The 7,085-nt window shown below is 38.8% G+C and overlaps 1 protein-coding gene across 2 annotated transcripts in view; it reads left to right on the forward strand.

The window, feature by feature from the left end:
- Ppp3ca (protein phosphatase 3 catalytic subunit alpha) overlaps nt 1-1,489 on the forward strand; it is a 305,434-nt gene extending 303,945 nt beyond the window's left edge. The window contains exon 15 of one of the 2 annotated variants that reach the window (XM_017796386.2): nt 7-1,489. The gene's annotated coding sequence lies outside the window, so the exon portion shown is untranslated. The other variant, XM_029560252.1, reaches the window with a different exon arrangement.
- The last annotated feature ends 5,596 nt before the right edge of the window (nt 1,490-7,085 follow it).

Raw genomic sequence — 7,085 nt, forward strand, 5'->3', positions numbered from 1 at the left:
TTTTTGAGCTGCAGGGCATGATGGGATTGCTGCACCTCAGCAGTTGGATGGATGTTCTTGCCTCTGACGATAGCCTATTTGCTATGGGGGCCAGGAATTGGATTCAGTTTACACTATCATGAAAAAAAAGAGGGAAAGAGATAATAAACTATATTTTGGTGAGGGTGGTGATTAAACACCTTTTTTGGGTATGCCTTTTAAAAAAATGCTTATAGGGAAAAATTTTTAAAAGAAAGCTAATGCTAGTATATACTGCAATGTTAGGGAATGAACATGTTTTCCTATTGCATTGGGGACTTCTAGATAGGGTAATGAAAGGCCTTTTATTCTGTTACTGGACATGAAAACTTTGTCTAATTTCTTACTCTATTGTACGTTTACAGTCGCAGCACTAAAAATGGATGACATCAAACATTTTTAACAAAATGATGTACAAACTAAATAAGGACTATTTATTGATAATGTTTTGCTACTCTTGTCAGACAATGGCTATAAACTGAATTAGGAAGTCTTAAAAAAACTGAAAAAGAAAAAAAAAAAGAATGTTGCAAATTTGTTAAAATGCCAAAAAAGGACAGTTTAATTTTGTACAGCTCATGCTAACCTCAGGCCCCTTTAGTGTGCTTGAATGCCCTTCTTTCAATATAACACTTACTAATTTGGCAGTGGATATCTTTTCTTTAAGTTTAAAAAAACTGGAATAATTACACCTATCTTTTTTGCTGTTTATATTTAGGGGTTTTTGTTGATAAATCAAGTCTTGGTTGTGGCTTGCTGAATTAAATATTTATGAGTGGTGCATTTTTAAGTATAGTGAACAACACACCATATTAAGTGCAGTCATAAAGCATCTATATTCTGTAAAAAAAAATCTGCCTATGCATGTTTTTTAAGAAAAAAAAAATGGCTGTATCGGCCTGTATGGGGACTGTAATGCGCTTAGTGGTCTGACATATACTGGAAATGTATGTATACTGGCGTACTTTATATTCTCTAAAATGCTTAATGCCTTTGAAATTTTGTAATCAAAAAAAAAGCTTTGAAAAAATCTAAAGGGGAAAGTATTCTTAAAAGTTTTTAACATAAGCTTGTCAGTGCACACATAGATGGTTAGCATGTTGGGCAAACCTTGTGAAATTTAAATAAGTTTGTAGTTACATGTGAAACTAAATGCATGGTAACTGTTAATGTCATAGCAGTTTAGTTACTTCGTTCTGTTCTGTCATGTGCCACAAAATATGTACTTTTTCACTTTTTTCCCTTTGTATATCAGTTACGGGTTACAACTGGTTCATTCTGAAAACAACAACAAACAACAAAAGTCCATTCATATTTTTTAACAATTGTATAAGTGCCCAAGTAATTCACTACAGCCTAAAGCCTTGCCTTTGTAATTGACTTCTGAAATGTTGGCAATCAAAGCATGCACTTGTAACAATGACAAAGAAAAAGCATTTTATATTACTACTCAATAAAATGTGCATGAACTTAAAGAACTCTCATCCTTTCACTGAGTCTGCTGAAGGGAGTCTTGTGCACAAGCACCACGGCGTCCTCTGGGTGTTGGCCCTCCACCACACGGCACACTGACGATAGGCTCCTCTCCAAGGGCCTCAAGATCTGAGGAGTGGTGCCCCCTTCTGCTGTAAAAGTCTTGGTGGATCTGTGTCCTAAATAAGGCAAGAGAAGTCTACCTGGAGAGCAGATGCCATCTTCTGGCTCCCTTGAATGCGGGACCCAGTTAAAGAAAGCACAGCATTCCTTTTCATTAAAAAAAATCATCATCATCATCATCCTTAATTTGTTATCAGCTTGTTTCAGTTGTTTTTGGATTCCCTACCTGCTAAAGTAAACAGGAGTAGGCTATTAAGTACATTTCCATCACAGGAGAGTTGCGTTCGTATTGATATGAACTTTGTATTCCCATGCTTTAGCTATAACCTAATCACACAAAGATTTAAGATAAACCAAAGTTCGGTTTGTTTCTACCGTTGTTCATTTTTAGTGCACTTTGTTTATGTAATAAAGTATGCCGATTATATTAAATAATAATAATGAAGCAATTAGTGATATAGTATACCAAAACAAAGTTATATTCTCTCACAAAAATTTTCACATGGTTATGTGAATGAATCAAGACATTTTTCCTGTGGGTATCTTCCCCATCCTTAAGCAAAAATGACATCCAAGGAGTACAGATGCAAGTTACTAGATGGTGTGAAAGAAATGGCAATTCTGGTACCAATGTGTATATTTTCTTCCTTATAACTGCAAAGAAAATATCCTGACCAAAAAAATAATAATAATCAGTTCTTTTGGATTCCTTTCTTTTATAAATTGTGCTGAGGCAGCTATGGCATAGAAATAAACATTTGATGTTGAAATGATCAGCTGGTTGAGTATTGCTTGGTCTTTCTGGTCAGTGGTTAGGCAAGCAACATTTACATAATAATTTGATCATCCAAGAAATCAATATAGACTTGAAATATTTCTCCCAAAGGGACAATACTTTACGATCTCAGTCATTAGAACTGCGTCCTTAAGATGGGAACAAACTGTTGAATTCCTGCAGTCTTTTGTCAGGGAGCCTGAGCTAGGAACACACATGATAGGTATGACACATATAGCCAGCCTCCTGACAACAACATACTTTGTGCCACAGCGACTTCCTTCTCATAAGGTTCCAACTCTGCTGAACTGTTTTGTAGATGTTTAAGGATTGAGAGCTAGATCTGACTAGTCCTGGGTCAGCAGTGTTTCTTGTCTGGAGTGCCTTCTACTTGGCTTTCTTCTTCCATGTATTTTCAAAACATGAAAGAAACACTTGAGAGACTAGAGTTCTGTGATGAGAAGCAAGTGTGTCCTCTCAGCCTGTCTACAGCCCACATGGAGCAGCTGTGAAAGCTGGAGTCTCCCATGGCATCAGTCCAGAGCACTGTCTTGTGGTGCTGTGAAAGCCCTCGGAACTATTTTGTCCCGAAATGTCTACTTTATGCCTATCTTTGCCATACCCATGTGAGATCATTTTAATACACACCCATTTTCCTACTTCAAAACTGGGCCTTATTGTGAAGTCAGCTTGATGGATGGGATAGTCAGTATGGTCTTAATTGTCTCATACTCAAACTTGAGGACTTCATGTCTGTCATTCACTGGGTTCCTTGGTCAGGAACCTTTCAGTTTTCCCCTTGGATTGAACAAAATTGAGACTTCCAAAACTGGAGATACTTTCTTTTTAAAAAAATTTTTAAATGTATTTTCATTTTATGTGTATGAGTGTATTGCCTGCATGTATGGAAGTGTGCCCGTATCATGCAGTGCCCTAAGAAGTCAGAAGACAGCATAGGATTCCCCTGGAACTGAAGTTACAGACAGTTGTTAGATGCTGTGTGGGTGCTGGGACTCAAACTCGGGTCTTCTACAAGAGCAGTAAGTGCTCTTAACCACTGAGCCATTTCTCCAGCCCTGAAGATACTTTCTTTAGCCTGGTGGTATGACCATTTACTTCATTCATTTCCACAAACAGCGAATTTCTATTTTGCTCCTCTCACTGTTGTAGACTCTTATTTTATAGTCAGTGCATGTACTGGTGTGTACACAGACACACAAACGATATCTGACAATCCTAACATCATATGAGTTTTCATTATATTGTTCAATGCCAGCATTCCATCAGTGAATCCATGTCCAGCTCAACACTGAGTCCTTTCCACTCTACTTCATGGCATTGCATGACACAAGTGCACTTACATACATGCAAGCAAAACACTCATACACATAAAAATAATAAATATATATCAGAAATGCCCCATAGGCCCTTTGATTTTAGGTTCTTTGTTTGTTTGTTTGTTTAGTACACAGATAGCAATGAGAGCCATAAAATAAGGAATGAAAGTGTACCTATTTCTGATAACTATCGTCAAAGGCAACGCTAACGAATTGGAATCAGTGCTAGAGAACGGAGAGTCTGTTTTAAGAAAAGACTGAATAAACTTCAAGGTGAATAACAGGAGTCTTGTCAGCTATAATATTCCAGAAAACATTCCTTAAATTGGAAAATATATCTACTTATCATAAAGTGGAAGTGGCTAAATGAGCCTACTTAGCGAGAGTAAGCTTCAGGAGATTGCAATGCCCCCCTTCACTGGAAGAGTTCACATTGACATCGAGTCCAGCACTGTGACCACTTCCCAAGAACTACTGTACAGAAGGCGTTACATACTAGGCATGGCAGAAGGAACTGTCTTCAGAGATGGAGAGTACCCTGCATTATATATTTCCCTCTAACAGTACAATTTTAAAAAACGCTTCAATGAAAAGATTCATAATATCCTGTCAATTATTCAGTCTAAACTGTTCCCACAAAGCTTGGTGTTTACAGGAACATTGTTACAGGGCTGGGCTATGCACCAGCTCAAGCAGTCCTTTCATGGACTTTGCATATTGAGATTCTATGTGTGACAGCAGCCGAGGAAGTTTCCACTAGATTAGCAGACCTCCACATTGAGCCGGAAAGCAGTGGTCTGAATAAAGTTGAACTGAACTCCAGTCCTAAAGCATTCTTTTTAAGTTACTCAGGTTGGGTATCCCTTATCCTCAAATGCTTCCAATTTTAGATTTTGAGATTTTGTAATAAGGTTGTATAGGCTTTACCATTGAGTACCCTCAGTCTGAAATCTGATATGCTCTAAAATCCAAGATATTTTGAGTTATGTTACTACTTCAGAAAGTTTCAGGTTTCAGACTTTTGCACCTGTATTTTCAGTTTTTTATATCAAGTGCTAGAGACATCTAGATTTATTCTCTCAAAAACTCCAAAATGTCTGTAGGAAACCAGTCTAGCTTCTTCAAGGTGACATGTAAGGCTAATCACCATGTGACTCTTGGGAGTCACCTGATTTGTCAGTCTCATCTTATTCCAAACTTGATCCTGACTTCAGCCATGCTGCGCTGTCCACAGTGCTCAGGTCACCACAGGCTGCTCAGCCCTCCAGGTATCCTCTTGTGCATTCTCTGTGGAATGACTTTGCCTCTGATGATATCAGATTTGCTTTAGTACTGGAACGAGGCGCATCCTCCCTCCTCAGAACCCAGTTTGACCTGTGCTCCAACACCTACTCCACTCACAGGTGCACTATTATGAAAACTTTCTCTTTAAAGTTTTAGCCTGAAACATGACTGGTTGGTGTCTCTTGGAGGAAGAAAAAGGCAGCGAGAATGGATTTTTTTTCACATGTTCTCAGAATATGGGATGCTCCAAGAATTCATCCAGCAAACATTTACTGAAGAATGGATTAAAATGGGATCAAACAGGGTTGTGAACCCTTTAACAGTTCAAAAAGTTTGAAGCAGGGTCCAAGTCCTCATCCTAAGAATTCTCTAGTGCCTGAAGATGAGAGTGAAGCCTCCCTTTAAACAAGCATGCACCCATATCCTTAGACTCAGAGAAATTTGAGAGACCATATCCATTTTATTTCTATACCAAGTCTAAAATTCAGTCTTATATTTTCAATTTGCAGATTTTTCTCAAACGATCAGTAACTTTACTGCTTAGCATTTCTGCTACAGAGAATCATGCATAACATTTTTATTATAGTTGCTTAGTGAATATGAATCTAGAAAAAAAAAGTATGGGTATTACTTAAGCATTTGTATAAGCATTAACACAACTAAACAAGTTATGGGGAAGGAGAAATGGCCTCTTAATTGAGTGAACTAAATCCAGGAAAAGGAAGTTGGGGTGTTAGCGTCTCTGGAGCCTCCCAGGAAAGAATTCGTTTTAAAGGGCTTTTTATCCTTTTAAAATAATTGGAATGGTTTTGTTTTAAAACCCTGCTTCTTTCATGCCATCCCTCCCACCATAACAACCTTTTTCACCAGTAGAACATTTTGCCAGAATTTGTTTAAAAAGGGTCAGAAAGATGACCCAGCAGGTAAAGGCACTTAGCACCTGACTACCTGAGTTCAATCCCTTGAACTCCTGTGGTAGAAGGAGAGAACTGACTCCTATAGACGTCCTCTGACTTCCACATGCATGCCCACATGCACACGTATACCTACACACTAAATAAATGTAAAAAATGCTTTTGAATATATATTCACCACAGTTTGCCTTCAAGAACCTTATAATGTGGCTGAATTTCCAGCATGAGAGAAGCATTCCTTTGGATTCAAAACAGAAGACATCCACAAGCCACTGCCAGCTACTAATGTCATAGTGACAAATGGTTCCTCACAATTCTGACAGGTCCCATAAAAAACTAATAAATACAAGTTTGTTTATGGAGAAGGGGCTAGTGGAGCCTGGCAAAGTGCTTCAAGAAAAGTGGGTGGCTACTGGAAAGGACTGATAGGGTGCACTGACCATACAGCTGTCTGTGCTACGCCCACTAGAACACAGTACAGTGACATTTAAGTCACAATCTGCTCCTCCACCATATTGAACAACTGAAAAAATGAATCAGCATCTGCATACATGCTCAGATGTATGACAGACACTACCATGGGCCTGATGCTCTGCTACTTACCATACCATTGCTTGACCTTGGGCAGTGTACTAAGCTTCATAAAATTTCATTTTATTATTGGCCAAATAAGTAATGGATGCTTAAGCTCTTAGTACGGGTAAAAAGAGACACTAAGTGAAGTGTTTGGTGTGGTGCAGGGCATACAATAAGTACACAGTATCCACTGTTGTTTTCAGGAGCCTGCTGACTGACATGAAGGCTTAAATATCCTGTACCTGCAAAGCCTGTGAGTGAGGTGGTGTAGCCTGAAAGCACACGTGTGATCGGGAAAACTTAGTGACGGAAATGGTATTTGATTGAAACTTTCCTAGGAAGATGGATTGGGGAGGGGAAGGGAGCTGATCCATCTGGAGAGCAGCTGGCCCCACCTGGGAGCAAAGGGTTAGATCAAAGAAGACAGGTTAACCCCTTTGATTGAAACACATGGGGATTGGGAATGAAACGGGGGAATGAGGGCAGCCACCTCAGTTGTTTGCATCCAAAAGTCTTCAGTGTAAGCAATCAAACACCTGATTGGCTGTGCTCAAACCACAAAGGTGTTTCTATTACTTGACATGG

This window comes from Nannospalax galili, unplaced genomic scaffold (genome assembly GCF_000622305.1).
Source record: "Nannospalax galili isolate Female #2095 unplaced genomic scaffold, S.galili_v1.0 scaffold189, whole genome shotgun sequence".
NCBI lineage: Eukaryota > Metazoa > Chordata > Mammalia > Rodentia > Spalacidae > Nannospalax > Nannospalax galili.